At 39.7% G+C, this 20823-nt stretch overlaps 1 long non-coding RNA gene across 1 annotated transcript; it reads right to left on the reverse strand.

The window, feature by feature from the left end:
- Window positions 1–11668: 11668 nt before the first annotated feature.
- LOC148836255 (uncharacterized) lies at window positions 11669–15930 on the reverse strand. Its single transcript, XR_016090955.1, has 3 exons — window positions 15548–15930; window positions 14445–14756; window positions 11669–12672 (listed from the first exon to the last, which is right to left on the reverse strand). It is a non-coding gene; the product is annotated as an uncharacterized LOC148836255 (long non-coding RNA).
- Between the last annotated feature and the right edge of the window lie 4893 nt (window positions 15931–20823).

Raw genomic sequence — 20823 nt, forward strand, 5'->3', positions numbered from 1 at the left:
CCTAATACGTTGTAGAGTAAGGGAACATAGTGAGGGAGTTTAAAGATGAAGGTATAAGATAAAGGTGTCTCTTTGCACTGGATTCATCAGAACTCCCATGTGCTCTCAGAGGGCCTGGTGGTGGCAGGTGATGGTATCCCTTTCAGCAGAAATTTTGTCAAAAATGTAATCTTCCTCAATGCTCTCCAGCTGGGCCAATGTAAACGTTAGATCACCATGTACTGAACTCCAATGTGCTGGATGGGATTTAAGCAGAGTTACTGCCTTCTCCTACTCTCCAATTCTTCAATACTGTCTCATTTCAGCCTCTTGCAGTCCTGTTGGATGCCCATCTCTCCTTGTATCAGAAGAGATGAGGTCAGTGTTGAGACACTGAGGCCATCTGCAATAAAATCCCCCAGCGGAGTGCATCACTATACCAAAACAGTGAGTGAACAGGGTGAGTCCTTGCAGGAAAGTGCAGTTACTACAGAAGTGTTCTGCAAGATAAACACTTGGCTGCTTCTTGCCTTTCTATCCTGGGCTTCTGGAGGATTGAGTTCCAGGTTCCACTGCGAAATGAATTGCACACCTTAGGTTCTAACATAACCAGGACTGGTTACCAAAACCAACCTAAACATGTGCTGTATTTATGTTTCAAAAGAAGAAAAGAGGTGCCCAGTGTGAGAATACCTTAATCACATCACTGAATGTCAGCACAAGTTCTTTATTATAATGAACGTTCTTCATCCGCCAAGAAGACATCATCGGCGTAAAGCAGCGACCACGGGTGAGGTGCCTGGAGGTCGGCCGTCGCCGTCTCCATGCAGAGCACAAAGAGCAGGGGCGAAAGGGCTGATCCTTGGTGAATGCCGACGTTGATGGCGAAAGTGCCATATCAAGAAATGAACTAAAATTCTTTTTTTTTCAAGTAAAGATGCTTCTCGTTTTCTATTCTAAACTGTGTTTTTTCATACAAACACCATTTTTATGTGCTATTAGTCTGATATCATTATATTTATTTGGAAAATAAATAAAATCAACTTTTTAACATACAAATTTAAAAATAATTTTCATCAACAATAGTAGTACATCTACTATAATTAAAGACTGAATGTAAAAACAATTTTCCTGAGTAAAGCAGTCAGTGCAACTCATGTACTCTCCAACTTTCAAACTCAATGTGTCTTCAGTGGTAAAATCAGAAGGAAACAGCCACTGACTTCAGTAATCAAATCAGGAAGTGGTCCAATTTCTTCAGTAGCTGCAAAAACAAAAACAAGCTACTATTCGTCCTTACTCCGAGAGTTTGTAAGATCCCGTGTTCTAATTTTTGTGAGTTTAATTTTAGTGATGAGCTGCTATACCATCTTACCTTTTGTATCCAATTAAGCCTTAGAACGAGCTCTGTGTTGGGGGCTCGGACATTAGATAGCAATAATAATTAACTATCAATTAGTAATTATTCCAGGTAAATTGAGAACCTGAAGGCTCATTACAGCTCTGTAGCAATGCAGGGCACACTTAATGGAAGAAAAGTTTTTATCTCCATGCATTTAAAACATCTTGTGACAGCAAAAATGATTCTTTTGATACCTGTATTTAAATTAATTAGAGGAACATGCAACTGCTATTGGTATATGTTTTTTCCAACATTCAGGAAAAGTCCAGGATTAAAGATCTAATACTTACACACTAAGTTTCAGACTAATTGTACATCAGAGTGCTAATTCACAGTGGTTTCAGTCCCCCCGTGTGTTAACAGGGGAACTCTATAGATAGTAGCAGATTTCGTTTCTGTTTTGTCTAGTTACGAAAGTTTCAGCTTTTATGATATGACCACAGTAGGTTGCTGTAGCAAAGTCCTGATTATTTAGAAGGTCAGCAAAGTGGCCATTATTTTCCATTTCAATTTCTCCATCAATTTCAAGAGCTAGTTTTCTGTACTTGCAGATTATTTTTTAGAAATGCAGGGAAATTTATGAAAATGTTTTGCAGTAAAGTGATGAACATGCGCTGTAAGAAACTGTTAATACTATATTAGCAGCGCTATCTACAGTGACATGAGCTGTAAGAACTGACTGGTAATGGCAGCATTACAGTGTTTTTGTTGTTGATGGTTGTGTTTATATATTTTGTTACAATAGTTGTGTTACGGGTGCTGGTCCAGGCTCCCGTGAAGTGCATAGCTTAGGACCCTATGGACATGGTACAGTATAATCCAGAAGTACAGTGGATATAAAAAGTCTAAACACCCTTATTGAAATTGCAGGTTTTTGTGATGAAAAGCCAGAAATCAAGATAAACCATGTCAGACATTTTTCCATCTTTAATGTGATCTTGCAAGCAACAAAATTCAAGAGAAAAACAAATAGATAATTATTAGGAAAAATAATGTTACGGCCACGAACTGAGATCCGTGCCAGGTCTTGTATGATGTGATGCTGTAAGAGCTGGAGAAAACAGGAGGCGTGGTAAAAGGAAACACACAGGGGTTTAATAGTGCAAAAAATAATAGTGACAATCCGTGAGACAGTGAACGGGGGAGACAAAGAATGGCATCCAAACCCAAACGGGTCCAAAGGCAGGTCAGGGCACAGTCTGGGAGTCCAGCAGCGAGTAATCCATCCTGGGACGCGACAAGGTTAAAATCCCCGGGAAGGGGGAAAACACGAACACAGCCAAAAGATGGAGGCCCAAGGGTGACGGGGCGAGATCCTCCAGACCCCGGGCTCAGGAAGTGGGAGGTGTCGGGGATGAGGCCTATGCTCTCAGGACACGGACGTAGGATTTTCCTGGCTAGAGCTACTCCCAGTCTTATTGTTATTTACTACTTGGTTTTTGGCTGCCTGACCCTGGTTTGTTCTCCATCTACGTCTCCTGGTTTCGGTTTTGGTACTTCTGCTCTCGTTCTGGTTTTGACTCTCGGCTTCCTTATGGATTACGACTCCGCCTCTGGTTATTTGTAATTTAGCACCAGCTAGTTTACCTATGGCTTTCTGACATAGGTACATGGAGAAAATGTCTTATGGTCTGATGAGAAAAAGGGTGAACTTTTTGGCCTTAATTCTAAAAGATATGTTTGGTGCAAAGACAACACAGCTCATCATCCAAAGAACACCATACCTACTATGAAGCATGGTGGTGGCAGCATCATGCTTTGGGGCTGCTTCTCTTCAGCTGGGACAGGGGCTCTAGTCAAGATAGATGGGATAATGAATAGCTCAAAATATCAAGATATTTTGGCACAAAACCTGCTGGCCTCTGTCAGAAAGCTGAAGATGAAGAGGAATTATACCTTCCAACATGATAACGACCCAAAGCACACATCCAAGTCAACCAAGGAATGGCTTCAGAAAGGGAAGATCAAAGTCTTGGAATGGCTCAATCAGACCAGACCTCAATCCCATAGAAAACCTAGAATGACCTAAAGAGGGCTGTGCACAGGAGATACCCTGGCAATATGAAGGAGCTTGAACTTTTTTACAAGGAAGAGTGGGATAAAATTGCAAAGTCCAGGTGTTGATAGAGACTTAAGTTGATAGAGACTTATTCACAAAGACTTACTGCTGTGTTAAATGCAAAAGGTGCTTCCACAAAGTATTAGTTGGGGGGTGCACACTTATGCAACCAGGGTGTTGTAGGTTTTTAATTTCAATTATTTTTCCTAATAATTATCTGTTTGTTTTTCTCCTGAATTTTGTTGGTTGCAAGGTTATATTAAAGATGGAAAAATGTCTGACATGATTTATCTTGATTTCTGGCTTTACATCAGAAAAACCTGCAATTTGAATAAGGGTGTGTAGACTTTTAATATCCATTATAACTGGAAAAGGACAACTGGGAAAAAACGCTGAAGGATCAGGACAGGATGTTAGACAGGGGTCGTGAGGATGGTGATCCAGTATTTGGGGGGCTTGGCACAAGCGAAAAAGTCCAAACAGTCCAAAAAGGAAACTGGGGCGCAGTCCAGGGTCAAGGTGCCGCGAGAACCATCCAAGACAGACAAGGTTAAAATCTGGAACGGGATCCGGAACAGGAAAAGGGAGTTAAAAACAGGATAACGAGGCCAGGCGCTCCCAGCCCCAGACTCAGATGGTCAGGACGCCAGGGAATAAGGCCTACCCACGGGCTACCCGCGAGTCCGGAGAATAGGCAAGCCTTGTGGCGTCGATCTTCCAATGCTAAGCGAGGAATAGCGAAAGCGCCAGGCTTAAATAATAACAGGCAGGTGCACATAATTAACTAAAATTTGAAAGGGTCGGAGCGTCCTTGAGGAGGGATGACGATCATGACAAGTTGATGCCTCCATTATTTATGAGAGGGAGAAATTACTCCAAATGCAACCAAAAAATGCTGATCCAGACCTGGAGTTCACCAGCAGATTGTCCTGCAGAGTGTGCACCCTTAGTGGACTGAATAATGGGAATTGAATTGTTTGACTGTTTTCTGTTTTTAAATATGTTAGAAGTTGGCTTTTAACTATTGCATGTATGAAGTAAAAAAAAAAAATTCCAACTTAAAAGTTCACATAAGGCTTCAGAGCTGAACAATTAAGTTGGGCTGGAATGAAAACCGGCAGCTTGCTGGACTTCGGGACCAGGACTGGGAACCCCTGATCTAGAGAGCTCTGAGCTTACAAACCAGGGTTGCACAACGTCAATCCTGGGATTCCTGGGGGGACAGAAGATTACTGCTTTTCTTACAATCTGAAAAGCCTTTTCTTTGCTCAAAAAAAAGGTGGAGGTGAAGATTTAAACCTCCTGGAGTTGAGCACCCATGTTAAAAAAGAGCTCAAACCTCCCCTACTTAGCTGCAATTCATTAGTTAATATGAGCCCAGTAATCTCTTTCTGCTATTTCTTCCTCCTTGCATTCCAGTGAACGGAAACTGTGAATGCACATAGTGTATTGTAACTGTAGCTGTCTAACATTACATTGAGTTTTCAAATTAGGCAAACTTGGGTGGCCTCTAGTGGCCATTCTCTTATCATTTCACCCTAGTGGGACTGGCAAATCCCCTTCTTATTGCAATGAGCTGCGCCAAGGGCTCCTTGTATCGATTGAACAAATCTGCAATTAAATTAAAATGCACTGATTATAATGCATGAAATACATAAAGACCCATAAACCATAAATAAGGAAGCAATGGGCATTTTCTTATTTCTCCAAATCAGCAGTTTCTAACTGATGCATGTTGTATGAAACATGTTGTATCTCTCTTCTTTCATAGATTCTAGTCTAAATCAATATCCTTGAGGAGAGAATTAAAGTGACTCGACCCTTCACTAACCACTCAATGAAAGCAACAAGCAAATGAAGATATAGTTATTGCTGCTTACATTATTCTGCATATCTATGCACTTGCCTTTAGGCAAAATACTTTTTAATGATTTTTTAGGGGTCGGTCAAACCAAATAAAACAACAGCAATACATGAGCAGCACAATTCTGCTGTTTGCTTAAGCCTTTCAATTCTTTTTTAATGATTTCACAAATAGTTGTTTATCATCAAGTGATTTCTACAGAGTGTCTTTCTCTCCTCCAATGAAAATGCCCAGCTCTTCCCCTGGCCTTCCATCTCCAAGTGAGAAAGAATAAAGCAAGAAAACACTTTAAAACACTGTTTATACAAGTACACTAGCAAACCTGCGATCACACCTCATGAGGCAGATAAAGTAATTTGCAGACCACAGGTGCTGCTGCAGGCAAAGTCAGCTTTAACTCTACCTCAGTTACAGAATGAAAACCTACTTGGTTTCGTTTATGTCATGTGATCTTTGGACAGCTCTCGCCTCAGAAATCATGCAGACTTGCAGATTAATTCTCATGACAACTGTCATGTAACTCACAGCAATCCATTGTCTTTTATAAAATGTTTTATCTTCCTGTTGTGTACTTCCAGAATGCCGTGGAATAATAAAACCACCAAGCGGCCTCAGGAAAACAGTATTGCTTTTTAGCTTGGCCTCCTGTCTTGCATATTATTTAAGAAAATGCCTTTGATTAGGGTGGAGTGCAGTTATTGAGCCCAGCACAGCAAGTTATTGGCTAAGCAATAGCCTATATTGGCCTGGAGATTACACTTGGTAGAGACTGTGGCTAGTGACAGGTCTTTGAAGATAGAAGAAGGTTGTAGGTGTCTGCTCAGCAGAGCTGCTCAATCTGGAGAAAAGTTTACTTCAATGATGCATGCTTTTGCAGAACACTGTCCTCTTAAAGGAGGAAGTACTCAGCTTGTGGTTTTATGTACACTAGTGTGAGGACATGGTTAAAAGAACCTAGTGGTTGCACAGATGGTGCAGTCTTTATTCTGGGATGTGCTTTCATGTGTCTTTTTTACATACAGGATACAAGAAAACAGCGAACCGCTTATTTTGTCCTATTGAAAGAGCTGATCTGCTTTTTGCATAGGAACACTAAAGGTTTCACACCAAAACTTTTGATCCAATTTGAGGACTGAGTGATTTCAAAAACAGATTTGTGACTTTTTGTGGGGACACTCTAAAGTCAAAGTGTAGGAAAACTGCACAGATGATTAGAGATTAGAAAAGTAAAATGGGCAGTATGGAAGAATTGTTGGTGGCAACAATGCAGAGCTTCAAAACATGTGTGGCACAACACCATGGAAAAAACTCAAAATAATTTTATTTTAAAAAGTTTGAGCCTGGTGATCAAAGCAGAGCACAACAGTCTAAATAATGTTTTACTAGTGCATTGTAGAACTTGCATAACTTGTCTGGAATTAAATTCCAAACTTCTTGTTATTTGTTGAATCAGTCTGTTTGCTTATACAGTATATTTCTTTCCCCAAAATAATTGGACACAGAAGGATATAGAAATAAGTACACAGTAAAATCTTCAAAATCTTCAGTATTGTCTACTGTGTTGATCACTTCTGACAGATTACAGTTAAATTCCTCTTGCATTGTTTGTACACTACTTGATTATATCTAAGACTTTCTATAATTCCCTTACTGCAATTTCTGTTTGCCACTACCTCTATGTTTGCATCATCTGAAAATTTAATTTATTTTTCATCAGCATCTCGGATAAAGATCAATCTAGAAAAATGAGTAAGCCCAGAACAGATCCCTGCAGCACACCACTACTTACACCACCCCAACTGAGGGTTGTGTCTCTAAGATGATCTTAGGTTTCCTGATTATTAACAAGTTTTCTATCCATGTTCTTATTCTAGTAAGTTAATTAAGCTTATGACTGATAATAAAATAATTTGATTTAAGAATGCTTTACACCTGAAAATGCTGTACATCAACACACACACAACTGAAGCAAAAACGGGATTAGACGTCTAGTGTAACAGAGCTGCTGGATCTGAATTGTCAATGCTGGTTTACGCCAATAGAGGGCAGTTGAGGTATAGTCCAGGGAGAGAACGAAATTAGATTTTCACATTGTTCCAAGTTAGGAGATAAATCCATTGATTGCAATCTGATAAAAAAAATGTCATATATAGGAGTTTATTCAGTCCACATAGTCCATTTGGTAGTTGGTAATTAATTTATACAAGAATCCAGCAGTTTCTTGATGAAAATCAGAGTATCACCATCAACACACTACCACAAGCCTATGGGTACAGAAAGTCCAAATCTTGGAAAGAGTTATCTGGTCTGGTTTTGGGACAGACAGGTCTTGTAGCTAGACAGTATACAGAGAAAAGGTTCAGTCTTATGGTGAGAAATAAAGTACAAGCCAACACCTGCTGTGTCACTGACAAATAGAGATCAGGTCAGAGGTTTCAGACTTGAGGGGAAACATAAAGGCAAGTAGTTTGCAGGTCCAGACTAGGGTTGGTGCAGGCTCAGCCCTGGTTCCATATTCCCTGTATTAAAGGGAGTTTGTGCATATAATAATAATAATAATAATAATAAATAATAAACTTTATTTTATATAGCGCCTTAAAGGTGGCTTCTCAAAGCGCTTTACAGGATGACAATAACAATAAATAAGAGTATAACAATAAATAAGGAGAATACACAAGATAAGACACAATTACAATATATAGGGGAGACTGTGGATGGTGGTACTAAGAAGAGCAGAGGGGTGAAGAATGGAAGCAGTTAAGTAAAGGCTTTTCTGAAGAAGAGGGTTTTGAGTCTGGATTTGAAGGAGTTTAGACAGGGTGACTCTCTGATATCCTTGGGCAAAGAGTTCTAGAGCTTGGGGGCATAATAGGAGAAGGCCCTGTCACCCATACAATGTAGACGGGCTTGGGGGACAGTAAGGAGGGCAGAATTTGAAGAGCGGAGGTTGCGAGGTGGGGAGTAGGGCGATAATAGTTCAGACAGGTATTGAGGTGCCAAGCCATGCAGAGCCTTATAGGTGAGCATGAGGATTTTAAAGTCTACACGGAATTTGACCGGAAGCCAGTGCAAGGACTCCAGGACAGGAGTAATGTGAACACTTGCACTAGACCTGGTCAGGATTCTGGCTGCTGAATTTTGGACATACTGCAGTTTGTTCAGAGTAGATTTTGATACCCCTGCGAGTAGAGCATTACAGTAGTCAATTCGAGAGAATACAAATGTGTTGATCAGCTTTTCAGCCACAGTTAATGATAGCATAGGGCGTAGTTTTGCGATATTTCTAAGGTGAAAAAAAGATGTTTTGACAGTACGCTGCACATGTGGGTCGAATGTTAAGCCAGAATCGAATATAGCCCCAAGGTTTTTCAATTTTGATTGAAGCTCAAGTACAGAGCCATCTACAGAAAGGATAACAGGACTGGCTTTACGAAGTTGATGGGGGGTACCGATAAGCATGACTTCAGTCTTGTCACAGTTGAGATGAAGGAAGTTTTGAGTCATCCAAATGTTTATGTCAGAGGTGCAATTAGATAGAATAGAGACAGCCATGTCAGTGTCAGGTTTGGTATGGATGTATATTTGAGTATCATCAGCGTAAAAATGAAAGTTGAGTCCATGTGATCTTAAAAGCTGACCAAGAGGGAACATGTAAATGCTGAAGAGCAAGGGGCCCAGTATTGAGCCCTGAGGGACACCAGACTTAAACAAGACCAATTTCAGACCTGTACCCGTTAAGAGAGACAGCGATCAGTGAGGTAAGATTTGAACCATTTGAGGGGAGTGTCAGAAACTCCAAACACAGTCTCAAGACGGGAGAGTAAGATGTTATGGTCAACAGTGTCAAAAGCAGCACTGAGATCAAGAAGGATGAGTATAGAAACCCATTTGAGGGGAGTGTCAGAAACTCCAAACACAGTCTCAAGACGGGAGAGTAAGATGTTATGGTCAACAGTGTCAAAAGCAGCACTGAGATCAAGAAGGATGAGTATAGAAAGAGAACCAGAATCAGAAGCTATTAGAAGATCGTTGGTGACTTTGACAAGGGCCATTTCTGTGCTGTGAAGTTGACGGAAGCCAGATTGGAGGGGTTCAAAAAGGTTGTTTGTCATGAGGTGGTTATGTAACTGAAGTGTGACAGCACGTTCCAGAATTTTATAAAGAAAGGGTAAGTTGGAGATGGGGCGAAAATTGTTAAGATTGTCGAGAGCCATGTTAGGCTTTTTTGGCACGGGGGTAATGGCAGCAGTTTTGAGGACCGTTGGTACAACGCCAGTGCTCAAGGATTCATGTAAAATATTGAGGACAATGGGTCAGAGAGAAAAGAAACAGCACTGGAATAAAGTGGTGGGAATGGGATCTAAGATAGATGTGGTGGGTTTCATGCGTGTAACTAGTTTGTTGAGGGATGCTGAGTCAAGAAGAGAGAAGCTGGAGAGAAGGGAACCAGAGAATTTGGATGAGGAGGGAGGAGGTATGGAAATGATGTGCATAGTGGAGAGATCCTCCACATACAGCCAGTTTTACAAGCAGTAAATTCTGGGTGCACTGTCTTCCTACTGATCATACCGTATAAGAATTTATATTTGCTCTTTAAATTTACAATAGTTCAATTTTATCAAAGTAACATGCTTACATTCAGCAAAAATCACAGTATTTTCAACAAAATCAGCACACCACCCACTGAGCACTCTCAGAGGAAGCATCACTGGGATTGTTGACAAGTTGTGGAAGTTCAATATGAAAAACTGACCTTGAAGCATTTAGACGCACTTGCAGTCTTGGATCACACTTAAAACACAGCTGATCTTTTTAAATGAGTTTTAATGAGTTTTTAAAATTATTTTGGTAACATAATTTTTTACTTTTTCTATCTTCATTATTCATTATTAACAGCTTTCTCACCAGTTGGAACTGAAATTTGATTACCAAAAAGCTCTCTAGTACAGTACTTTGTATTGGCATTCCACGAAGAAAAAGAATCTAATATAAAGCAGAAAAGTATAATCTTTACAGAAACCTCACAATTATGTCATGTCCGGGTGTGTGCCGCTAATCAGTCCCGCTTGCTCATGTGGGACCACACACCTCTGTAGCTGTTAGAACATACTCAGGCAGACTTTAACAATGGTCTTCTGACTAGTTTATTATTTCTTTATTACTTCCATTTCCTTGAAATACTTCCCCCACCCTTCACTCAGGGCTCTGTCATTAGCTGATCTGCTGTGCATTTGCTACTTCATATTTTTTTCGCCAGTGAGCTTTCTATATTTTGCGCCTTTTATGTTGTTTCAGCACTTAAGCTGTATCTAACCGCTACCGCCTTTCAGCCCTGAGTTTAATAAGGAGATATGGAGCATTTCTGTTTCCCTTACCTTTCAGCCACAAAATATTTCAGAGAGATACATTACACATAATTATGCAGCTTCTTAATCAGTAATGTAAGATTAGTAATTCACTGTTATCATGGCAGTGCAGTCTCATTGTAGAATCTCACTCAGTTATCCCCTGGATAATCGTAGATTTCCAACTACAGTTGTAATACAGCTGTAATTCTTAAGTATTAAGTATTAATTGCTTAAGGGTTTGAATGTATAATTGAATGTATAATCAAACTATTTTCTTTTCTTTTCATTATTGGTTTTAATGTCTTGTGTTTCTACTGAAAAACATCCTTTCAGGGCAGACCTCCAGGGGAGATCCAAGTCTATAATCCTATCTGTGTATTTTATTGCAAACGTAAGATTCTTTATTCTGCTTACAGCAACTATTCCATCACCAGTTTTTGCTTTGACGAACACTGCTTAGAGGGTTTTGATATTCCTTGGCTGATTCTGCTTGGAGTGTACTTGAAAAAATTAAGTGCTGTCAGTAGGTCACACACTATGGATTTGATGCTGCAATCTCTTGCTCTTAAAACACTTTACATTCCAACTAAATCTCCAGCTTTCACATTGTCATTTAAGAATGACATTAAACAATAGTAATATATTTGTTACAGTTTAAGCAATGGGTATTTTATCTGATTTCCTCTTTAGGCCCAACTATGTGCCTGTTTTGTTTTTCAGGACCAGTATTATCATGGATTGAGGCTTCAAAACATGCATTTGATTCCTTATGCAATATGAAAAGACAACAAATGCAGTCAAGCAATCTATTAGGTGAGGCATGCATCATTAATATGTTAATGTAATTTAAATTAATACATTAAACATTAATACAAAATTTGAATTAAACTGAAAGAAGGGATTCTAATGCTGTTTTGCAAAGAGAGTAAATTTCATTATTCAATTTTAAATCAGCATTCCAGGGGAGAACTGTGTCGTGGAATTTTATCAAAGAAGAGACAGGAGAGGTGTTCTCATTCATTCAGTAAGGCATTTATTCATACTGCAATATGGGAACAGCAACCTCCTGACTGTGCAGACAGTGGAAGCGGATTCAAAGCGCGTCGGGAGGGTGCCTTGTTTTATATCTTTTGCTGATACAACACTTCAAGGATTGGAGAAGCAGGAATTTTCCATTCCTTATAGGTTTCTGCTTTAAGCAAAGAAAGAGAGTAGTTACGCAAATGGTTTCTCATCCGCCTTTTTCAGGCGGCAGAGATAAACGTTATTAAAACATCCCGTGCCCTTGACTCGCTGGGTGCAATCACACTTTGTTCTAAGAATCCAGCTGCTTCTGCAACACAGCTCTGCCCGTAAACAACATTTTTAGGATAAAACACTTCTTCTCAGTAACTTTCCATTACAACCAATTATCGTTAATATTGAACAATTGAGAATAGGGTTCTGTTGCGGATGGGTTTACAGAGCAGATGGAGTAGGATCCTGTGCCAGTTCAGGAGGCGAGACAGCAGCCAAAACAAAGTCACAATCTAAAGAGTTGTCGAAAACGGGAGTCAGAAGTCCTTTACCTTGAGGGAATGTGCAAACCTCAGGCCAGATCGTGATCCAAGGAGAGTAGTTCGAAACGTGAAAGATCAGGAGCCGTGTAGACTGAGAGAGAACACCAAAGCAGGTAGAAAGCTCAAAAGGAATATTGCTTAAATACTTTAATAGGGAGAGAGTGATTGAGCAAGGTGGTAGGTTAAGTAATTAGCGCCTCTGTCTTCGTCTTGTTCTGGACGTCCGGGCCGTAACAGGTTCATTGTGTGTTCTAGTACACGCAAACATTTAAACACCATGTTAAGTTAGAAATCACTTAATTGTTAATCAAAATCAAATCTGAATTTCTAACCTGCTTTTATATTTCTCTGGAAAATTATGGCTAAAATCAATGCAACACTTATAACTCCAGCAGAAGCATATATCCTCCATCGTGCATCCGAACTGGTTTCACTGAATACTATTCCATCACTTTCATTACCTGAAGAAAAAAAAAGTAGAGTCAAGGCACCCAACTCTTATTTTGTAGATAAATTCACAAACCGTAAGACGATACTGCAATTGTAGAAACACTCTATGGTTATTGGACACTTGAGCACTAAATGATTGAGAAAGTGAAATGTTAAGGGTTGGATTTGACTACAATTTGAGTAGCTTGGACCGAAGTCTTAAATCTATGGCCCATGGGCCAGTTGCGGCCTGCCACCGTTACTGAAATGGCCCACAAAAACTATAATTATATTTGGCCCAGTATTAAGTAAAATATGCAGTTCCTATTTGGAACACTAAGTGTCACCATCACATAAAATCAAATCTCAAAACTGATTAGCTACCCCCCTCCTCCTCTTTACCCTCTTCAAAACTTTATTTCTGTACCTTAAGGTTAGCAAGCTTTTCAAAATCGCAGAACCAAAGAATCAAAAAAATTGACAGCGAATGCAGGAGATTCCAGCCACGCTGATAAAATTAATACTTTTCCCCTGAGTTCAGAGGCAAGAGTGTCTGTGATGTGCTCCGAATCTCCACAACAACACTCACACCTGACTCAATAGCGATTCTGCAGTCCAAGGCACAGCATCACTGTTCCCATTAGTAGAGTCATCACTAGTTAGTAAACTTTGTGAAATCTTACTGGTATATAAAAAGTAAATAATATTATTATTTAGATAGGTCATTTCAACCTTAAAGTACAAAATGCGTAACATTCACCTATTAGGGTAGTCCCCTAAATTAAATGGCAATTTGACTATTGGAATGCACTTATATCAGGTATTATTTGTTTATTTTTATTATTAGAGGTAGCCTGTGGCCCGCCGCACCATATTTTGTTCTCCAACTGGCCCCCAATAAACAGAGTTTGGACACCCCTGTCTTAAACCATCCAAGACTTTTCATCTGTTTCTGCCTGTGGGGAAGGAAGCCAGCCATGTTAATCTAACTGGACATGTGGACAGCAGATTTTAATGGGTGTATATAATGTACACACACTTCAATTTCAGATTTCAAAAGTGATTTTTTATTTGTTTCTTAATTTGCTTTTCTTTGAGCACAGGAAGGAAACCACCTTGAATGATACAAACCAAGTCGTGAACAGATCTGATTAATACTTTTTTTTGTACCACATACTGCCTGTATTGTACTAATGTAGGCATACTGCCTGTATTGTTGGCCTATAAACACACTCATGTCAATGTGTCACTCTGTAATATCTTCTAAATATGTCTTGATTAAGCGCTGAATTCTTTTGTCTTTACACTCTGAGATTACACTTTTTGAATTTTGTTAAAATCTTTACCCATAAACATGGACTTGTCTTTAACTTACTATGAACATTTTTAAACTTCTTTTACACACAAGGTACTAGGAAAGACAGGGTAATGAAATAAAAAGTTTTGTGATGTACACTGATGACACAGTGTAACTGAGTATACAGTCCCAGGCCAAGGAGTCTAAGGGGTCAAAGCAGTGGGTCTCCTTTCTGCATTCAGGTAGTGCAGCCAGAAAAAAAAATACAACAGTGTTTGTGTGTTATTTTTAACTTTGTAAGTCTCATCCATATGCTCTGCTGCATTCATCTAAACTAAAATGTATTTTATTAGAGTGTCCATTGTTTTCTCAATTTCTTGGTTATGAATGTGACTTCAGAAAATGATGTGCCGTTTATAGAGAAAAAATAACAATTGCCAATCACCACACAGAGTATTTGGTATTGTCAAGTGTCAACAATCTTTTTACAAATGGTGTTCTACTCACCCTGTGCAGATACTTTAAAATGCATCGTATGTATCCCATTAGTGTCAATAATCTGACACCTGTAACTCCCTTCATCAGAACTCTGAAAGTGTGATATGTGAAGAACATGACCGTCGTGCTTCTTCATTATTGTTATTCTGGAATCACCACAACTGCTGTTTACAGTATTGTTGTCAGACCGGAAAAGCACTGAACGCTCAGTCCCGCTGGTCCTGTTGAAAACCCATTCTTCAAGCCATAGTCCCTTAACTGTCCAGTTCAAACATTGTAGAGACACATCCTTCCCCGTGATAAAACTTACATGCTGAAATTCTGTAAAAAATAATTTAAACATTGTTTTCGAAAAAGAGTTTTGTGACATAATTAAACGTTTCCATTATGTACCATTTGTTTATGAGCTAGACTGCAATTTATGATGATCTCCTCCAAAAACGAACTAAAAATGAAAGTTGAAAAAATTGATAACAAATTGATAACTTTTGTAATGTTGCAAATGGGAGGAGTTTAGTATTTAACTGCTATCAACCTGATTGACTACTTGGGCCGAATGTTCCGTTAGCCCATTAGGTAATTAGTGACTAATTGATCTACAGATCTCATTCAGCCTTTTCTTGAAAGATACCATAGTATTGGCTTTAACAAAATGGCAAGTACTGTGTTCCAGACTCCCACAGTCTTTTTGCTAAAACAGTTTTTAAATGCACATCTCTCTTGTGTAAAGTATAGAGTATAAATGGCAAGGACACTTGAATTGTGACCAAAATAAGTATTAAGAAATAATAAATAAACATTTAAATATAATTATCAGTGTAGTTCCAGTGTTCCCTCTGGACATTTAAGGGAGCACATTTTAATAATTGTGTCTTTTGGCAAGATTTTCCTTTGAGTTTTAATTAACAGTGCTTGCATTATTCTAAATTATGAAGTTCCTTTTATGTTTCACCAAGTTCTGCCATATTGTGCTATGCAAAGACATGAGCATGACCAAGGGCAGTGCTAAAAACCATACAGTACTGTCTGCTCTTAACAGCAATGATAAGGCTACTACCTTCCTACAGATATTTTCTGTTATTACTATTTACTGGAGCTGGTGTTTCTCTTACCTTGAGTTTGAATTTGTCTCAGCAGTAGAACAAAAGCACAGACAACTGTGTCCACTCGCATGCTGTGTGACTGCAGAATTAAAAGAGACATACAGTTTACAGCAGGAGCTCGTACCCCTGCACAGGGCTACTGCACAGGCAAGTCACAGTGTGACCTCAGTGCTTCTCCGTCACTGGACTCTATAAAAGTAAATGTAAGCCATCAGACAGAATAGAAATTTGAACGTCCTGCTCAAGAAAACTGTGGTTCTCACTTTACGTAACCTCTAATAGCCTCATGCTTCAGGTTTGCTCAGACTCTTGACTGTGTGCCCAAAAAAGACGAAAACAAAGGTAGTACACAGTTTTCTGTACTGTGCTTCTGAACAAAACAAGAAATGAAAGCAACTGTGTTAGAAACAGAAGCTACCATCATTCTGATAAATTGCCACCCCCCAGAAGAAGCTGGCACGAAACCACACATTTTCCAATTGTTTTCTCATTTGGGTTGGGTCTCTCTAATTTTAATTTCCACGGGTATCACCTTCCATAAATTAAAGCATCATTTAAAGTGAAAGCAGCCTCAGTGAAGCAGTCATTGTTACTTTCCCAAATTTGTTGTCTCTGCAATTCACTGCCATCCCCAATGCCTCTTTAAAACTTATATCTTACAAGAATTGTATTGCAGCTCCGGATTTGTCTCCAGTACAATCTTCGACTCTCTTCCATGTGTTGTAGATGTGTAGCAATATTCACAAATCAAGAGTAAAAAGAAAAAGAGTACAGATAATTTAATTTTTAGAGGCATAACCAAAGGTTTGGTGAAGCTCACAGGAAATTTACAGGACTGTTAGGTTCATGTTCAATGTACTTTTGAATTGATCACTATCATTCAGTATTATTGCTTAAGGCATTAATGGTAACCCACTACTGACATGGCCTTGTTCTGCTTAGTTGCTGACATCTATAAAGATCAGGCTGTACGATGACAATGCTCCTGCCTAATACGTTGTAGAGTAAGGGAACATAGTGAGGGAGTTTAAAGATGAAGGTATAAGATAAAGGTGTCTCTTTGCACTGGATTCATCAGAACTCCCATGTGCTCTCAGAGGGCCTGGTGGTGGCAGGTGATGGTATCCCTTTCAGCAGAAATTTTGTCAAAAATGTAATCTTCCTCAATGCTCTCCAGCTGGGCCAATGTAAACGTTAGATCACCATGTACTGAACTCCAATGTGCTGGATGGGATTTAAGCAGAGTTACTGCCTTCTCCTACTCTCCAATTCTTCAATACTGTCTCATTTCAGCCTCTTGCAGTCCTGTTGGATGCCCATCTCTCCTTGTATCAGAAGAGATGAGGTCAGTGTTGAGACACTGAGGCCATCTGCAATAAAATCCCCCAGCGGAGTGCATCACTATACCAAAACAGTGAGTGAACAGGGTGAGTCCTTGCAGGAAAGTGCAGTTACTACAGAAGTGTTCTGCAAGATAAACACTTGGCTGCTTCTTGCCTTTCTATCCTGGGCTTCTGGAGGATTGAGTTCCAGGTTCCACTGCGAAATGAATTGCACACCTTAGGTTCTAACATAACCAGGACTGGTTACCAAAACCAACCTAAACATGTGCTGTATTTATGTTTCAAAAGAAGAAAAGAGGTGCCCAGTGTGAGAATACCTTAATCACATCACTGAATGTCAGCACAAGTTCTTTATTATAATGAACGTTCTTCATCCGCCAAGAAGACATCATCGGCGTAAAGCAGCGACCACGGGTGAGGTGCCTGGAGGTCGGCCGTCGCCGTCTCCATGCAGAGCACAAAGAGCAGGGGCGAAAGGGCTGATCCTTGGTGAATGCCGACGTTGATGGCGAAAGTGCCATATCAAGAAATGAACTAAAATTCTTTTTTTTTCAAGTAAAGATGCTTCTCGTTTTCTATTCTAAACTGTGTTTTTTCATACAAACACCATTTTTATGTGCTATTAGTCTGATATCATTATATTTATTTGGAAAATAAATAAAATCAACTTTTTAACATACAAATTTAAAAATAATTTTCATCAACAATAGTAGTACATCTACTATAATTAAAGACTGAATGTAAAAACAATTTTCCTGAGTAAAGCAGTCAGTGCAACTCATGTACTCTCCAACTTTCAAACTCAATGTGTCTTCAGTGGTAAAATCAGAAGGAAACAGCCACTGACTTCAGTAATCAAATCAGGAAGTGGTCCAATTTCTTCAGTAGCTGCAAAAACAAAAACAAGCTACTATTCGTCCTTACTCCGAGAGTTTGTAAGATCCCGTGTTCTAATTTTTGTGAGTTTAATTTTAGTGATGAGCTGCTATACCATCTTACCTTTTGTATCCAATTAAGCCTTAGAACGAGCTCTGTGTTGGGGGCTCGGACATTAGATAGCAATAATAATTAACTATCAATTAGTAATTATTCCAGGTAAATTGAGAACCTGAAGGCTCATTACAGCTCTGTAGCAATGCAGGGCACACTTAATGGAAGAAAAGTTTTTATCTCCATGCATTTAAAACATCTTGTGACAGCAAAAATGATTCTTTTGATACCTGTATTTAAATTAATTAGAGGAACATGCAACTGCTATTGGTATATGTTTTTTCCAACATTCAGGAAAAGTCCAGGATTAAAGATCTAATACTTACACACTAAGTTTCAGACTAATTGTACATCAGAGTGCTAATTCACAGTGGTTTCAGTCCCCCCGTGTGTTAACAGGGGAACTCTATAGATAGTAGCAGATTTCGTTTCTGTTTTGTCTAGTTACGAAAGTTTCAGCTTTTATGATATGACCACAGTAGGTTGCTGTAGCAAAGTCCTGATTATTTAGAAGGTCAGCAAAGTGGCCATTATTTTCCATTTCAATTTCTCCATCAATTTCAAGAGCTAGTTTTCTGTACTTGCAGATTATTTTTTAGAAATGCAGGGAAATTTATGAAAATGTTTTGCAGTAAAGTGATGAACATGCGCTGTAAGAAACTGTTAATACTATATTAGCAGCGCTATCTACAGTGACATGAGCTGTAAGAACTGACTGGTAATGGCAGCATTACAGTGTTTTTGTTGTTGATGGTTGTGTTTATATATTTTGTTACAATAGTTGTGTTACGGGTGCTGGTCCAGGCTCCCGTGAAGTGCATAGCTTAGGACCCTATGGACATGGTACAGTATAATCCAGAAGTACAGTGGATATAAAAAGTCTAAACACCCTTATTGAAATTGCAGGTTTTTGTGATGAAAAGCCAGAAATCAAGATAAACCATGTCAGACATTTTTCCATCTTTAATGTGATCTTGCAAGCAACAAAATTCAAGAGAAAAACAAATAGATAATTATTAGGAAAAATAATGTTACGGCCACGAACTGAGATCCGTGCCAGGTCTTGTATGATGTGATGCTGTAAGAGCTGGAGAAAACAGGAGGCGTGGTAAAAGGAAACACACAGGGGTTTAATAGTGCAAAAAATAATAGTGACAATCCGTGAGACAGTGAACGGGGGAGACAAAGAATGGCATCCAAACCCAAACGGGTCCAAAGGCAGGTCAGGGCACAGTCTGGGAGTCCAGCAGCGAGTAATCCATCCTGGGACGCGACAAGGTTAAAATCCCCGGGAAGGGGGAAAACACGAACACAGCCAAAAGATGGAGGCCCAAGGGTGACGGGGCGAGATCCTCCAGACCCCGGGCTCAGGAAGTGGGAGGTGTCGGGGATGAGGCCTATGCTCTCAGGAGACGGACGTAGGATTTTCCTGGCTAGAGCTACTCCCAGTCTTATTGTTATTTACTACTTGGTTTTTGGCTGCCTGACCCTGGTTTGTTCTCCATCTACGTCTCCTGGTTTCGGTTTTGGTACTTCTGCTCTCGTTCTGGTTTTGACTCTCGGCTTCCTTATGGATTACGACTCCGCCTCTGGTTATTTGTAATTTAGCACCAGCTAGTTTACCTATGGCTTTCTGACATAGGTACATGGAGAAAATGTCTTATGGTCTGATGAGAAAAAGGGTGAACTTTTTGGCCTTAATTCTAAAAGATATGTTTGGTGCAAAGACAACACAGCTCATCATCCAAAGAACACCATACCTACTATGAAGCATGGTGGTGGCAGAATCATGCTTTGGGGCTGCTTCTCTTCAGCTGGGACAGGGGCTCTAGTCAAGATAGATGGGATAATGAATAGCTCAAAATATCAAGATATTTTGGCACAAAACCTGCTGGCCTCTGTCAGAAAGCTGAAGATGAAGAGGAATTATACCTTCCAACATGATAACGACCCAAAGCACACATCCAAGTCAACCAAGGAATGGCTTCAGAAAGGGAAGATCAAAGTCTTGGAATGGCTCAATCAGACCAGACCTCAATCCCATAGAAAACCTAGAATGACCTAAAGAGGGCTGTGCACAGGAGATACCCTGGCAATATGAAGGAGCTTGAACTTTTTTACAAGGAAGAGTGGGATAAAATTGCAAAGTCCAGGTGTTGATAGAGACTTAAGTTGATAGAGACTTATTCACAAAGACTTACTGCTGTGTTAAATGCAAAAGGTGCTTCCACAAAGTATTAGTTGGGGGGTGCACACTTATGCAACCAGGGTGTTGTAGGTTTTTAATTTCAATTATTTTTCCTAATAATTATCTGTTTGTTTTTCTCCTGAATTTTGTTGGTTGCAAGGTTATATTAAAGATGGAAAAATGTCTGACATGATTTATCTTGATTTCTGGCTTTACATCAGAAAAACCTGCAATTTGAATAAGGGTGTGTAGACTTTTAATATCCATTATAACTGGAAAAGGACAACTGGGAAAAAACGCTGAAGGATCAGGACAGGATGTTAGACAGGGGTCGTGAGGATGGTGATCCAGTATTTGGGGGGCTTGGCACAAGCGAAAAAGTCCAAACAGTCCAAAAAGGAAACTGGGGCGCAGTCCAGGGTCAAGGTGCCGCGAGAACCATCCAAGACAGACAAGGTTAAAATCTGGAACGGGATCCGGAACAGGAAAAGGGAGTTAAAAACAGGATAACGAGGCCAGGCGCTCCCAGCCCCAGACTCAGATGGTCAGGACGCCAGGGAATAAGGCCTACCCACGGGCTACCCGCGAGTCCGGGGAATAGGCAAGCCTTGTGGCGTCGATCTTCCAATGCTAAGCGAGGAATAGCGAAAGCGCCAGGCTTAAATAATAACAGGCAGGTGCACATAATTAACTAAAATTTGAAAGGGTCGGAGCGTCCTTGAGGAGGGATGACGATCATGACAAGTTGATGCCTCCATTATTTA

This window comes from Atractosteus spatula, chromosome 4, assembly GCF_055471065.1.
Source record: "Atractosteus spatula isolate fAtrSpa1 chromosome 4, fAtrSpa1.hap1, whole genome shotgun sequence".
NCBI lineage: Eukaryota > Metazoa > Chordata > Actinopteri > Semionotiformes > Lepisosteidae > Atractosteus > Atractosteus spatula.